Below are 16,805 nucleotides of genomic sequence, written 5' to 3' on the forward strand. Positions count from 1 at the left end.
ATTGTGTAAATATTCTTGTGGATCTGATTTGTTTCATTAGCCAATTCTTCCTGTTTAATATTTAGGAGAGGGAGAAAAAGGAGAGGGAGGAAGAGGGGGAGACATTAGAAGTAAGCACAGAAGGCATTATGCCATGAAAAAAAAAAACGTCTAGTGGCTCAAATGATGCTTAGATTGCATTCAAGAAGGGGATGGGAGGAGCCATGCTCCAGGATCCCACTACTCCTTGGCATGCTCAAGGCACTATTATTAACTAGTTCTTCTGTAAATGTATAAAACTTGAGTAATGCTTGATTAGATCTCTTAATTATTTTTCTGTTTTACTCCATTTAGCCTCTTATTTTGCCTACCATTTTTAAAAGTATTTGAAGATAGGTAGATTTTGAAAAGCGATATATTGAAGGAACTTGCATTCTGAATGTTGATCACCATAGTCTGTGTTATTCAACATGGGTGTGTGAAAGTACATCACTGTAATATTACAGGCTTTTAGACTATAGCTGGAGAAGAACAGTTGTCCAAATGCGACTTTTTTGGCCTCAGTACTACTACTTCTACTTCAGAATAGTGGTATCTTAATCCTTTCTTCCTTTTCTTTTTTTTCCCCCTTCTGAGCTGATAGTATATATTATAAATGGTCTAGCATCTGCAATCAGTGCTTTGCAGAAAGAATCTGTTCATTCTTCTTTTGCAGCACTCATTTGCTATAAAGCAAATGGAAATAATTTTGGTTCCCTAGCTGAAGATCACCTAGACTGGGCACCATTCCCGGCATGGAGCCTGCATGATCAGCTCTTGTATTTCTCATCATGCCCTTTCCAGCATAGTCAGGAAAGGGATTGTGTAGCGCCTCTTACTATCTTCAGTTAGTTTGCAGTTCCTGAAAGTTATTCCTGACTGCTCACATCAGCCCAGAAATGGTGTGGGTCAAAACTGGATGGGGGTAGCATATAAATGTTGCTTTATGATTATCTGTTCTTTTTGCCTGCCTTTTCTTTCAGGTGCTTTCTTGGAGGTGTGTGTGTGGGGGGGGGGGGGGTGCCTATGGAGGAAAAACACACAGAGCTTTGCAAGCGTTTCACTAGAACTTTGCAAGTGTTTTGCAGGCTCCATCACAGCTGGTTCCCTTTTTCCTGTCTTTGCTCAGTCTGATATGTGAACCAGCAGAGCCATTTTCTTTCTTCCACTCACAATAGCAGAAGAATGGTTGAGTGGCTTTAATGGGGACATAAGAGCAGCTTCTCAGAGCTGCGTGAGGTCTTGTCAGTGTTTGCCTAGGAACAGTCGCCAAGGAAGCAGTGGGATGCATCTGGAAAGAGAGCCCTCTTCTACTTCCTGCCCATCCTGACAGTTTTTAAATGTATGAGTGTCTGTAGCTAACACTCAGTTGACACCAGTGCTTATCAGATGATGCCCAGGCTACAGATTAGAGATGCTCATATACTGTTTCTTGTGACCTGGTAATTCTGTTTTCCAGAATTTGCTTTTATTGTGATATTGGCAATAAAAATATTCATCATACTGCCTATGTCACTGGATTAAAGTGAATCGCTGTCTGTTTAAAACATAATCCACGCTCTAGCTTTTTACATTTCCAGTACACTATTTATTAAGGATAATATTTAAGATGATTAATTTTCATTGGTTGTTCTTAGTATTTCCTAACTGCAGGCTAGAACTTGAACTGAATTAATTTCATGACAGCCCGTGGTAAAAATAAGAAAAGAATTCAGCTACATAATAGAAATAGTACAGTGAACAGTGCAAGAGACGTTTAATGTAGCATCTTATTTATAAATTCAGCTGTATTGTGTGAGTGAACATGATTCAGTTTAGTCAAAATTCATAACTTTATTCAGCATTAAATAAGTATTTAACACTAATTTTCTCTAGAGCATTTTGTCATTATGTGAAGAAAAACTGAAGATTGCTTCGCCAAGTAATATTTGTCGAAGTCTATCTGCTGTTGGAAGAAGGGTTCTTTCAATTGAATCATTTGGTGCTTCTCAAAGTAAGCTTAAAATGTATTTACTTTAGAATTTTTAGACCTTCTGAAATATCTAACGATTTTTAAAATGCTATGTTTGTGTACTCTCCTGTCAGAGGGTATTTTATGGATATCCAAAAGTCATTAAATATTTGTGGGTTTGGGTTGGGGGGGAGGAGCAGACAACACAAAACTCTCAATGAACATAATATATTTTGAATAAACTTTTAACTTATTTTGGCTCTCTGTATAGTGTGTCCTTTATGATTAAAAGTAGTCCACTCACTCTTTGTAACATAAGGAAGATACTTAGTAGTGACAGAAAAAGAGCTATAGAGACTTGCTAGGAAAGAGGAGAAGGTTTTAATATATTCTTAATATAAGCATCTGTTTTTTGCATCTAGATGGCTGTGATAACATGTGGAAGGGAAGAGTGTGTCAAAGAAGTTTGGGATCTAAATTATACTCAGATGAGAAAAACAACATAGCAGGTGATTCCTCTGCAGTGGAAGATGTGCCAGCTACCTGTCACAAGGACTCTTCAGCAGTTACTATGGTGACTGGCAGAGAAAGTGGATTAGCGGAAATGCAAATTGATCTGGATAATGACAAAGCTCAACATTCTCAACTTGCAACTCAAGTTAAAAAGAGCAAAGAGGAGGATAAACATGCAGTATATAATGACAGTTTTGCTAGTGTTGCTTTGGATATAAAATCATGCGTTATTGACATGGAGAGAGATGGCATTTTTAAGAAAGGCTGTCTGAGAAAAATTAAAACCTTTCCAAAGCTACCACTTGAAGCTTCAGATACAAACCCCTTTTTTACATCTGTAACCAACAGTGGACTGCTAGCTAGGAAAAATCACTTGCTTACACAAGAACCACTACCTCTAGACAATAATAATGAGGTTGCTTTTTCAAAGGGAAATCTTAATTCATTTGCTATTAGTAATCCACCAAGAGCAGAACCAAAGAATCACCAGGTTAATGATCTTCATTTAGAAGCTCCTTGTGTGTGTACGCAGGTGTCTGGCATGAACCTAGAAGAGCACATGTCACTTATTAATGGTAAAAATACAGGTTTTCTTTCATCTGATCACAAAGAAGACTGTTCTGATGCTACCTCTGAAATGCCAAATATGGCTGGTATGCTAAAAAGCCCTAATCAATCAATTGCTGGAACAAAAATGCTAGACAATTACATGGCACTGGAAGACTGTACTGAAACTTCTCATGGGCCAAATGAAAATTTTTTAATACATTTTAACAAGATGGATGCAGTGTTAACAACAAAACCCAGTGGGAACAGATATGGATCAAACCTAATTAGTTCTCCAGAATTAAACAACGGTGTGATGAGCGCAAACAATAATGAAGATAATCTTTGTGGAGGCAGAGGGTCAGAAATCAAAAGTAATGAGCAGGTAGTAAAAATAAAGTCTTCATTATATAGTTGCTGTAGTCACTTATTGGAGAGGAAATGACTTGAATACTGTGTGATTGCTTCCCCTGCCCCCAGCAAGTTAGTGTGCTGCAGAACAGAATTCTGCTAGTCTGCACGCTTTCGCGTTCACATTGGAAATGTGGTGACCCTTTTTTCTCTTCAAAGGTAAAATGCTACAGTGAAATTTCTCCTATTGCAAAATCAACATTCATTTTAATTTTTTAACAAAGTGTACGGGAGCTCACTCACTAGTGTGTTAGTGCAGCATAATTAATAGTTAATTACATTTGTAAGAATACATTACCAAAGCATATGTAGATTTTTGAGTCTCTATGTTGCTGTCAGTACATGAAGTTCAGTACTTTGCAGTAGGCCTCCCAGGTGCTTATGAAAATTGTAGAGTTCCTGGGTGTAAACTTGACCTTGTTGAAATCAATGGCAGTATCCCATCTGCTTCAGGAGGGGAAAAGATTCCACTTTTTTTAATCTACATATGCATTTAGGATTTTGAGAATTGTACATATGCTGTATTTATCCTGTGTTCTTAAATTACTGCTTCTGTGTGTGCTATGTATATTTCATGATCAAATTCAAATATGTGCACAATATGATGGATATGTCTCAAGCATTTCATCTCTATAAATAGCCAAATAAGAAGAGGGAAAGTTGACTACCTTTTTTTTTGTCTACTAGAATTCAGTGATAGGTAGTGTAGTGTGGTCTCTTCTCTGCTCAGATTACAGATTCTCAGGGTGGACAAATTTGGTCTCTCACTAGATGGTTTTCTCTTGTGCCACACTTGAAGAGATGTAAACAATCCATGTAATAGGAGAACTGCTGGCTGAAAATGCAGGACGGTTGATGCTTCTCTAGCTGTGCTGTGCCTTGGAAAGAATGAGCAGCACAAGCATCCAGTGCGCACTTCATTTCCAGAAATGATGGTGAAGACTTTTCCTCAGCTGTCTCTACTGACAGCTCTGCCTGTTCTCCTTGCCTAACAGCTTGTCTTTCAGTCATCCAATGCAGTGGCCTCTAGGGTTATTTTCAGTCTGTATCCTTCCCTGTTTTCACCCTGCTCCGACACCTCCACTGGAGCAGTAATCAATGACAGTCAACTGAGTAAGGAGCCTGTGATTCATTATAGCTGAGAAATGGATGCCACATTAAAGAGACTGTTCTTACTGCTTTTTTCTCTTTCCCTCTCTTCTCCTCTAAATATCATGTGTGCTTATAAAATTCATAATGCAGGAGGATAGTAAATATGGATACATACCTCATGGCATGGTTTTGTTCTCTCAGGGAGTTACTCATTGAATGCATATTTATTTCTTTATTTAGTTTTTAAATCCTGTAGGTTTCTTCTTCAGACTCTAGGAAAAGATCCTTTTATTGTAAGCATTTTTTTCCTTTTTCCTCTCTCTCCTGCTCTGGACTATGCAACCCTACATACTTCAGAAGGGAGTGAAAGGGGATCATGAGCTCCAAAATCATTCCAAAATTGTCTACTTCTGCTACGTCATTTGTTCCTCTGGACTTCCATGAACCTGCTTTATTTTGTAGATGTGCTTGTATTTCTAACAAGGATCGTGGCATTTTCAGCCATTGATTTCTTGTGAGGAAGCTTGTTATGTCTTAGTATTCAAGTGACAGAAACAGCTCTATCTGCAGTCTTTCATCTGTGTTATGCCATGAATCTCCTTTCCTGGAAGGATATTTTATATTTTTATGCAGAAGTGTATAAACCTAAAATTAATTGCATTCAAGTTGTCAGGGAGAGGGTGACTGAAATAATTCTAGCTATCGGATGACTATAAAGCCATGCAGCTGCTTTTTTTTCCTCCAAGGAATATAGACACTATACTTCAGCATCACTTGTCTGAACATGGAAGTGGACTTACTTCAGGCTCTGTTAACTGGAGAAGTATGTGGGATAAATAAGCTGCCACCACTTAAGAACATGAATTGAGTGCATTGAGAAGGAGTACTGCTTTAGGAAAAAGTCTATTGAATTAAGACCTATATTCTGTCCTCACTGGACCACCAGGACCAGGTTTTAAGTCTGTCTGGGTACATGAGGATGCTTTCAAGAAATTAAGCTTTCTCAGAATTACGGCTTCCCAAATTTCTCCCAAGATTTAAAAGCCATAGGGACTGTTCTGGTTGCTTTTCCAGCAAAAGCAGTTGAAATTGGCATACAGAACATATGTTTTCAGATTAGTCTGCCATTCTTCTGAATGTTAAAATGCTTCTTTTCTTCAGACATTTTATCATCAATTTAAAACAAAATGATCTACAGCCTGCACAGAACTTCATTCTTCCAGACAGGTAGGCTCTAATCGAAGTGAGGTTATCCTGCTTCTGCCTAGTCTGTTGGCCGATCACAGTGAATTAAGAAAAGGTAACTGCTGTTCCAGCTATCTGAAAAGCAGAGTAGCAAATGTGGTCTGAAATGAAGACAGCAGGGCAGCTGATGTCCAAGAAACCAGAGGCTTATAAAGCTATGTTTTCAGTAGAAAAAAGGTTTTATAGACTCATGCTCTATTTTCTTTTTTTAGTAATCCCAGCAAATATTCAGGTCCTGCCACATAAAAATATTATGCTCTTTAGAAGCTGTTAAAATCCTATGTCTCAAGTAATCTAGGAGATTTTTTTTTTTCCCTAACTTGGGTAGAGAAAGAAAAGCATTTAGGTATATCAGCTTCTGTGAGCAAGACCTTTAGCTTTCTTACCAAACAAAATGACTGTCTGTTCCCTGAAATGCAGAGCTTCTAGCCTGCAAATCTATATTGTTCGTTTGTTTTCCGGAGGAGATGCTAAGGGAGAGTCATTCATTTTCAATAGTTGCTGAATGGTATGGAGGGCTCTCTTGTGAGCCTTCTCCTTAGTGAAAGGGTTGGGGTTTTCTATTGTATTTTTTTTTATTTTTAGAAGCTTTTCAACTCTCTCCTTCTCCTCTGGAAGCCAGATTTTATTCCTCAGGTTTCTGAAACAGCTGTTTCTGCCTCTGTCTTACGTCCTGACAATTGCAAAAATAAACCCATACGGTGCTATCCTTTGGTTCCAAATTTTACACCTGATTTCTGCTTACCCTTTCAAGTTCCCTTTCATTTCTGAATGCCACAGTTTTAACAAATACCTAAAAATGTTTGAATTTAAGAAACTAATAATTGAGTCTGCTCACTTGCTGCAAAGGGACAAAATGAGTGTGGAGCCCTAAGAATGTATTTTCCATCCTCTGGGCTAAATGGATAACACCTCATAAGATTTACAGTGCTGCTCTTGTATCAGTTTTCTGTAATATATAAGCATGATTACTGCAAACAGAGCTTTTAGACTAGTATCTCTAGCATCTCTTTTAAGTATTTCTTGTTATTTAGAGTGCAATACAAGTCCCATCGGCTGAAGATCAACCTTGTCTACTCTGGAGAATAGATGGTTTTTCTTACCTGTCAATAGTACTTCTCCAGTGGACAATATTTTTCTAATATCCCAAAACTGCTTCTTAACGTTGTGTGCTTTACTGCTAGTAGGCATTACTAAAAATACTTGCTTGCTGTGTCTTGCTACTGCAATGTATCTTGTGAGGGTTTTCTTAGCATTTTTATAGTTTTGCATGCCATAAATAAGTATTTTTCACTTCAAGTTTGAGTGGAGATCCTTTATTTCTCTAACCAATTGCATTCTAATCAGGTGTGTCCCATCTCTAATGCTTTTAAATGTTTCTCTGTGATTCAGATGCTGTGGCTTTCACATGGGAAGGGTTAACAGGATCCTGGCATACGCACATTTGTTTCATGTTGATCATTCATACCCAGTCAAGCATAAGAGAGGTGAAAACCCATGTAGCCAAACAATGACACTTGAACACTGGGGAAATAACACTTGCAGGAAAGAAAAGTTGTCTATTCCCAGAATAGTACTCCTTAAGTAAAGAATAATGAAAGTCTTTGTTTGCTTTGGCTGTTTAAAATATCCCAGCATCATGTTCATGAAATCTTTAACTGTTGGCATTGTTTGGATACTTTGCTAAAATTATGGTTGTACAGTTCTGGTATCAGCCATGAAAAAGAAGACCTGATAAATGCTTTTACTAACACTGAAGGAAAAAATCATTTTCTCAACAAGTGAGGTTTAAATATAATCTTTTTGGCATAAAGCGAAATGTCACCATTATGTAGTTATAGGCATTAATCAGCCATGTGACTTTTCCATATTTTTAGTCAAATTTTCTGTGTGGTGAAAAAAACTTTCTTATTTAAAAATTTCTCTTATGAAAAAGTTCATTTTAGAGCATGAAAAAATTTCCAGGAAGAGGCGCTGGATTAAAATTTTGCTTGTTTTTTAGTGCAGTAATCACCAGTGATAATATAGATTAAATGTTTTATATCTCAGCATTAAAACAAGTAGAGGAAATGAGCAATGTTAATGATTTAGGTGCAGTGGACCTGAGGCCTTACGCATGCTGAATGGTTGTCTTGAGCTCGCTCTGCTAAGTGTCAAAATAGATACTTAGGAAGCAGACTTAGAACGTGCTACAGACTGTTTTGCTAAAAATTTTAGTCAGATATTTTCCAGCACTTCAGACTTTTTTTTTTTTTTGAGTTGTAGAAAGAGCTAATAGCTGTGAATTAGATCTGGACTTGCATGTGAGACAGATACCTAAATAAGGGAAAATTCCACTTACCTGTTTACCAAAACTGTAGGGAACGGCGATCGGAAGATCTCGCGATGGCACGGAAAGAGGAAGGAAGAGGAAGGATATGACGTAGAGATAGCAGTATGCTTGTAGGTATATAAGCAAATACATGCGTACAATAAAGGCCATTTGCAGCATCCTCATATTGGTGTCAGTGCTCATTGGCCCGGAGGCAGGGGGAGCCTCCGTGCCGTCTCAGGCAAATGGGAGATTGTCGCATCAGAAGGCGACAAGTGGTGACCCCGACGTGATAGCTGAGACGGCGGACCGCAGGCGGTCGAGAGGTTCCGGATCATGGACGCGGTAGTTAAGGTTGTACGCGTGGGTGCCCGGGAATGGGGGCTCTCTATGAGAGCAGATGCAGTAGTGAACTGCGTCGGGCGGCTCCTGAAAGATGGAGCGATAGTTAGACCAGGGGACATTTTTTCCCCTTCTAACTGGGAGAAGTGCACTCGAGCACTTGCTCAGAGAGCTATGGCCACTAAGAAGGCCGCAGAGCTTAAGACGTGGGGAGATATAACGATCATTTTAGAAAGGACTAGGGAGGAGCTTGAGACCTGGCAGGCTGCCCGCGCGGCGCTGCACATGTCCGCGGAAATGGCGACACAGACAGCAGCGAACGCAGAGGAGCGAACAGAGGCGATAGAGGGAGAGACGATAGTAGGGGATGAAGTGAAAACGGAGAGTGTGGAAACAGACATAAGGGAGGAGGTGGTTAATCAAGAACCAGAGCGGGGAGAGGGGGAGGCAAAAACTCCAGAGGCTTACCCAATAACGCCCTCTTCTCCGCCACCGCCGCGGTATCCGTGGAAAGAGATGAGGGCGATGGAAGGGGGAGAACTAGGAGAACCAGGAGACCTTTGTGGAGACCGAGATATGAAAAAGCCAGAGGCAGGTAGAGGAAAAGAAAGCAAGGTGAAAGTGGAGGAGGCAGAAGAAAAGGAAAGACCGATTATAGTGGATGATCCCCGAGACTGGCTACCGGGGGCCATGATTTGGGTGCAGTGGGAGGATGAAAGAAGAGAAGAAGCAGGGGAAAGACCAGAAGCAGGGGAAAGACCAAAGGTGCTGCACCCGGGGAAAGATGGCGCTGGCCGAGAGAGGAGTGGGCGTCGACCAGCATTGCGGAAGGAGGAGACTGAAGACTCAGGTGCAGTAACTAGGGCGGAGTTCCCCCGCCGCAGTCAGAGGCGAAGGAAAAAAAAAAAAAAAAAAAAAAAAAAAAAGGAGGAAAGTCACAAGAGATATGGAGCAGATGTTTATGCTGCTTACAGCTCTGGAAGAAGAAATAGCTAAACAAAGAGGGCTATCAGAGGCAGCAGCTAAACAAAGAGGGCTATCAGAGACAGCAGGTTCCACCCAAGCGGGAGGGGGAAAAGAAATTCCCCTAACAGACTGGAAACTGATAGCGACGGAATGTGCCCTGAGTGGCCTCAAGTTTCGTGCGCCAATAGGGGCCTTCCCAGTACGAGTTGCCCCGGGGGGGGGGGCAGTGGAATGGATGCCCCTCGACCCAAAGACGGTACAACAGCTATTGAAAGCAGTGCAAGAACAGGGCCTGCGACACCCGGTGACACAGACGTTGCTGGACGCGGCGCACGCGGGAGGCCTAATACCGTGGGATTGTCGCGCCCTCGCGCGACTGGTTTTATCGCCCACGATGGTCCTTATGTGGAAAGAAGCGTGGACCTCGCGCCTGCAGCAGGCGTTGATGGCCGCACAGGCAGACCCGCAGAACCCACTGGGCCAATCCACCCTAGCGCGGTTAAGAGGAAATGATGCGGCCATGGCTACACCCCAGCAGCAGGCAGCGGGCCTGAGACCTCGGGAGATACTGGCGGCAACAGAAGCATCTCGAAAGGCCTTTGATGATATTGGGCCACTGGTGCAGCAGGCAGAGCCATGGACGACTGTGAAGCAGAGAGTGGGAGAGCCGTTTGACAAGTTTTGTGACAGGCTACAGGCAGCAGTAGAACTTGCATCTTTACCAGACGCTGCAAAAGGAGCGGTGATGTTGGAATGTATCAAACAGCAGGGCAACGAGTTGACAAAAGAAATCCTAAGAACAGCGCCTAAGGGAGCAAGTCTAGGGCAGACGATCAAGTACGTATTAGAACACCGGGACAAGACCACAGCCCTACAGATTGCTGCAGCAGTTATGGCAATGCCGGAGGTTAGAGCTAGAGGAGGTCCAAAAGGAGGCCCATGCTTTGGCTGCGGGCGAATGGGCCATTTGAGAGCACAGTGCACGAATAAGGGAAGTTACGCGCGCCCAACAGGGGGTATGGGGAGCCTTACATGCTGGGCCTGTGGAAAACCAGGACACAGAGCACAAGATTGTCGGCGATCGGGAAACGAGAAGCGGGGAGGGCAACTAGGGGGCCACCCCTCCCCGGTGAGCCGGCCTCAAGTAGCCCCCGTCAACAACAACACACCGCTGATGGACAGCTCCAGCGACCAAACTCCGAAGGGAAACCCCGCGTGGCCCTGGTCTTAGGGTGTGAGAAGAGACCCCGAGTGAAAGCGCATCTGATAGGCCCACCAGGGGCGGGTCCTCCTAGCATCCCCTTAATAATGATGCTAGATACGGGGGCAGATGTTACATGTGTGCCCTCGTGGTTGTGGCCATCGAGTTGGCCAGCAAAAGTGGCAAGCTCGTTAGATGGAGTGGGAGGCAGGGCGGAGGCTATGATTTCTGAAACCGATATCACAATTGTATTGGAGGACCGGGATAGGCCTGCTCAGATCATCCGTGTGCGGCCGTACATAACTGCCATAGGGGAACCATTGTTAGGGCGAGATGCCTTATTGCAAAGCAGCTTTCACCTGACAAATTTAGGGTAAGGGCCACTGCCTACCTCCTCGGGGCTCATTTCGCTGTCCCGCTGACATGGTGCTCCAATGAGCCTGTGTGGGTAGAGCAGTGGCCATTGACAGGGGACAAATTGGCGGCTGCCCGACAAATAGTAAGTAGAGAACTAGAGCAGGGACACTTGGAGGAAAGCCACAGTCCCTGGAACACTCCTATATTTGTGATACACAAAAAGGATAAGTCTAAATTTCGATTACTGCACGACCTACGAGCGGTAAATCAGCAGATGGAAGCGATGGATACCCTCCAGCCGGGGTTGCCACTACCATCAGCAATACCAAAGAATTGGCCAGTGGTGGTGATGGATATCCAAGATTGCTTTTTCTCTATACCATTAGCCCCTCAGGACAAAGCTCGATTTGCCTTCACACTGCCCTCAGAGAATCTGCAGGAGCCAGCAGCGCGATATCAATGGACAGTCCTCCCGCAGGGCATGAAAAATTCACCTACGATTTGTCAGGCGGCAGTAGCTAAGGTATTGCAGCCGGTAAGGGCGCAGCTCCCGCGCGCGCTTATCATCCATTACATGGACGACCTCCTAATAGCTGCAGAGACCCAGCAAGAAACCGATCAGGCAGAACAGGCAGTAATTAACTGCCTAAATGAAGCGGGATTGTACGTCCAGAAAGCGAAGACGCAAAGGGGAGAATCTGTCGACTATCTGGGAACCACCATCCTCCCCAGAGCTGTGGTCCCACAGCCGATAAAGCTCAATAGAGAGATACGGACGTTGCATGATGTACAACAATTGGTTGGAGCTCTCCAATGGCTGCGAGGGCTGATAGGTATTCCCAAGGAGTGGATGGAGCCACTGTTCGAGTTGCTCAAGGGCCACAAACCATGGGAACCGAGGCAGATGACACCGAACGCGTTAGAAGCCCTCCAAAAAATAGAAGATCTCATGGCAAAGGGCGGAGTAACGAGATACGACCCGGCCAGACCTATCAATCTGTACGTGGCAGTTACAAGAACAGGAGCCATAGGCGTTCTAGGACAAGGGACGCCGGAGCGTCCGGAAGTCGTATGGTGGATAGTGTCGAACCAAATAAGTACGGCATACGTCACAATCGTAACAGCGTTGGCACAGATGATACAGAAGGGACGAACCGCCACCGTTCGGCACTTCACGAAGGAGCCTGAGTCCATTTACCTGCCGGTAAAAAGGAGTCAATGGGACAGCGTGGTCCAGAAACAAGATAGTATAGCAATAGCTTTAGAAGGATTCCCAGGAACAATCAGATTATCGCCTGTGCTGGAGATGTATACACACCTCTCCGTCCTTCGGCCCCATCTGAAAGCCCGAGTGCTACAGCGACCTACACCAGGGCGCACAGTGTTCACCGACGCGTCATCGGTGACCAGGGCAGCAGTCGTTGTGTGGCAAGATCAAAAGGCCCAATGGCACCGAGTGAAGATCAGCGAGCCGGACAGTAGCGTACAGCATCTAGAGGCCCGAGCTGTGGCGCAGGCATTGCAAATGTGGCCAGAAGAGCATTTGAATGTAGTGACAGACTCCATGTTCGTCTTTAAATTGTTACACAACATGTCATATCCCGGATGGGCCGGATCGCCCATTGCGCTAATGCTAGAAGAAGCCCTACAACAACGGCGGGCCACTGCCTCTGTTATTCATGTTCGGAGTCATGAGGCAATCCAAGGAGTGTACCAAGAAGGCAACAATAAAGCCGATCAAGCGGCCAAAGGTGTGTGGACAGTCGCAGAAGCAAGGCAGGTGCACGACCTTCTCCATGTTGGTGCAAAAGCACTGGCAAAAAGCTGCAACATCCCCCTCACCACGGCTCGTGAAGTGGTTGCGGCTTGCCCGTATTGCCAAAAAACCCCCCTGTGGGGCGCCGGCATCAACCCCAGGGGGCTGAAAGGAAACCAAATATGGCAAACGGACTTCACAATGTGCCAGCGACTTCGACCACAGCCCTGGCTGGCTGTCACAGTGGACACACACAGCGGTATCATCGTTGCGACCCAACATAAACGAGTCACAGCGCGGGCGGCACAGTTGCATTGGCACACGGCAATGGCCTGGCTGGGTGCCCCAGAAACTATTAAAACAGACAACGGCACGTGTTTCACAGCGCAAAGCACGAGAGAATGGGCCGTACGGTGGGGAATTAAGCTAGTGCACGGTATTGCCTATAATAGCACAGGTCAAGCCATTGTCGAGCGAGCAAACCGCACTTTAAAGCAAAGGATCGAGATTCTTGGGGAGGGGGAAGGATATACACAAAGAATCCCTGCGCACAAACAATCAGAAATAATTATGCGCGCCTTATTCGGTCTGAATCAGTTCATCAGGGGGGAGGAGAACAAGACGCCAGCGGAAAAGCATTGGGCGGTCCGAGCGATGCATGAGGGACCAGACGTAAAGGTCCGAATCCCGGAAAAAGGGGAATGGGAAGAGGGGTGGCAGCTGGTAACCCAAGGACGAGGGTATGCAGCGGTCAGGCAGGGAGAAGTAGTAAGATGGGTCCCTGTGAAGTGGGTGCGCCCAGACCTCAGGGCAAGGACAAGACAGGAAGCAGAGAGTCAGGTGAATTAATGAATGTCTGAGTTTTATTGCAGGGGAGGACCACCCTGAAAAGCCGATGATCCCTTCTAGCAGCAAAGACAACAGACAGGAGAAGAACAGATGAGAAAAGGCGCGTGAAACCACAAGAAGAACGCGTAACCAGAAAACCCGAGAAGATGGCAGGGGGAGCAACCCAAGTAGCTCTCCTTGTAGCGATGCTGGGACTGGGACTCCAAGGGGTGAAAGGCGAACCAATGTTAGCGAAATGGGGTAGTAACAATCTATGGCTCACCTGGCAAACCGGACAGGAAATAAGCAATTTTGCCTGACGTTGGTGGGTGCGGGGCAGCCCTTTTAAGACATGCTTAATAGGGGTCCCATTGAATTTGACCGTAGACCTACCAAAGCTGAGAGAGCATTGCACAAACACAAGCAATATTAGTAACTGCTAGAACACGCTGAATGCATCATTGCCCTGGGACCCGCAAGAGCTTGACCTTCTGGGTTCAGTAGTGGTAATTGGCTTGGGCTAGGACCATGGGCCAGGCAATTACTAATAGAAGAGTTGCACCTGCTGCTGATGCTCGTGCTAGGCATATTAGCATGTAGACTAGTGTTTAGATGCTTGGTAAGACAACTGCTAGAAAAGGGGTGGTCCCACTCACACCCACACTATGAATGCTTAACCCGCGACACGGCAATTTAAAGCAAATAGCATAGTCAAAGCATGGGGAGGGGGAGATGTAGGGAACGGCGATTGGAAGATCTCGCGATGGCACAGAAAGAGGAAGGAAGAGGAAGGATATGACGTAGAGATAGCAGTATGCTTGTAGGTATATAAGCGAATACATACGTACAATAAACGCCATTTGCAGCATCCTCATATTGGTGTCAGTGCTCATTGGCCCGGAGGCAGGGGGAGCCTCCGTGCCGTCTCAGGCGAATGGGAGATTGTCGCATCAGAAGGCGACACAAAACATAAGCAAGTGCAGTGGAATCCGAACGTCTGCTAAGTTAAATGCCTGCTTTGAGGCTTAAATAAATATTTCCTCATGACTCTAGGTTGGGAAATGCATATATATTTTTTTCCTTTGGAAAGTATTTTAACCAGACTCTGTTCATCACAATTCCTGCATCCTTCTTTCTTCTGAGACACAATTTCAGTTCCTGATGCTTTTTCATCCCCTATTTTCTTTCACTTTCCTCTTTCTTGTCATAAACTTTTGCTGCTGCTCTTAGGGTTTTTTTTCCCCTCTACTTTCCTGCTATATTTAAAGCTTTCTGTCATGTCTTTCTTCCTCTAGAGAGCTTGGAGATGCCAGAAGTGATGAGAAATACATTTGAGCGCCCTACTGTGCAGCTAAGTTCAGTCTCCAGCGCAGCGGGAGATTGTTCTTCCCCTTGCGAGCCGTCGATCGCCTCCTCCGGACACGGGGGCCCATCTGTGTGCGCAGCAGAGAAAGTCCGTCTTTCTCTGCTGCAGCCCTTAGAGCCTCTAGGGACACAAACTGCAGGAGGAGGGATTTTCTTGGAGAGAAACATGGCAGGGGTGTATGTACCTACTATTTTAAAAAAAAAAAAAAAAAGGTCTTCTTTAAACTCAATCTGTGGAAGTCCTCTTCTGTTGATTTTTCTTTTCACATGTCAGCTCTCCACCGTGAATTTGAAGCTTTGACTGCTGTTTTTGTGGTAAAGCATCTGTGAGCAAAGACATTTCTGAGGCATTTGGGAAGTGTTACACTATGAAGAGGGGAACACAACCCTGATCAGGGACAGTAATCCTTCAACAGTGTGGAGCTCTGTCTGTTTTGAATAGTCTCTAGTTCATCCCTTTGACTATCTGGTCTCTTCCTCCCTGCTGCGCAGCTGGTGTCTTCTTGTCAGGCAGCTAGAGGTTACTTCTCTAGATGCAGCCAAGGAAAACATTTGCAAAAGAATTTTGCACTCCAGGGTGCTGATGATGGCAAAATTTGAGAATGAAATTTAACCCGATTACCTGTATTCATATCTATCTGTACTAAATTTACTACTTTTTGCAAAGTGATACCAAGAAGTATGTGATAATACAAGCATCCAATTCTTTTTTTAATGTGTTGAAGGTGGAGAGGTTACATAACATTTTAAGTAAAGCAGTGTTTGATGGCACATCTTATTAAAAGTTAATAGCTCATCTGGCTCACCTTTAAGGATTATTTAAACAGTATGAGGCCAAAGTATTTACCTTCTCTGACAGCTATATTATGGTAAATATTAAATTATCGGAAAAGGTACAGAAATTAATGTGGTTCTCTTTTTCTCCCCCATAGATTGCAGGGGAGTTGTTTGTTTGTTGATCTTGATTAAAGGTAATGCAGTCATCTACGCATTATATGTTGTATTATAAAATCCAAACAGTGCTTCACTGAAGGGTGATCCATAGCCAGGATCATGAAAAACTGACTGCAGCAAACAACAGTTCAGAGATTGACTTTATCAAACATGTAGCATAGTACTACCATGCTGTGTAACCAGACTGTAAGTAAGATCAGACCCCTAGTCTGTTTAGATTTGGGGATTTAAAGGTGTTTATAACAGCAACAAATATTTTTCAAGGTTTGTATTTTTGGTTTTGTTTCCTGTGTTCTAGTTTTTAGGGGTTTTTTTTCCCCCCAATTAAGTTAATCTCGAATTGATGTTGGTAGTTCTTTTCTCCAACGTGGCTGAAAGTTGCTATTTAGCAATAGTTAAATATCTTAGAGGCTGCATGCACAACAGAGAATGTACCATGTTGTTTTAAATAGTTTGATGGTCTGCACTAACCCAGAGGGATCTGCCTGCAGTGAATTTGTTTTTTACTGCTCCTTTGGTCGATGGCTGAAGAGGGTAATGTCCAGCTGGTGGGTAATAAAAACCACCGATAGTGATAATCTCTTCTATTAGCACAGCTTGATCTAGAAGATAATGTCTATGTAGTACTATCAATGTCAAGTTCTTATATAAAAACATGCACAAAATATAAAGTATGCATTCTCTGAAGAACAGTAAATAAATGTCCTATTGCATTCGAGCAGTATCTTTGTCATATTAAGGTATAGGCCAGGTATAAAAACTAAATTTATAACCATGTTTTGCAAACTGAACAGCCAGTGATTGAAAACAACATAATGTGCTTCAACTTCAAAATAAACCTGTCATTAATTCTGTTAATACTGTTAACATTCTTTCACAGAAGAACAAGAAATGTTGATGAAATCTTTAAGGTAAGACTTGTAATGCAACTGTTAGGGTAAATCAGGAT

General features: G+C 43.7%; 1 pseudogene; it reads left to right on the forward strand.

Moving 5' to 3' along the window:
- Window positions 1–2,392: 2,392 nt before the first annotated feature.
- The window catches only part of LOC135325950 (kinase non-catalytic C-lobe domain-containing protein 1-like), a 43,778-nt pseudogene continuing 29,365 nt past the window's right edge, over window positions 2,393–16,805 (forward strand).

The sequence above is a fragment of the Dromaius novaehollandiae genome, unplaced genomic scaffold (genome assembly GCF_036370855.1).
Source record: "Dromaius novaehollandiae isolate bDroNov1 unplaced genomic scaffold, bDroNov1.hap1 HAP1_SCAFFOLD_38, whole genome shotgun sequence".
Lineage (NCBI taxonomy): Eukaryota > Metazoa > Chordata > Aves > Casuariiformes > Dromaiidae > Dromaius > Dromaius novaehollandiae.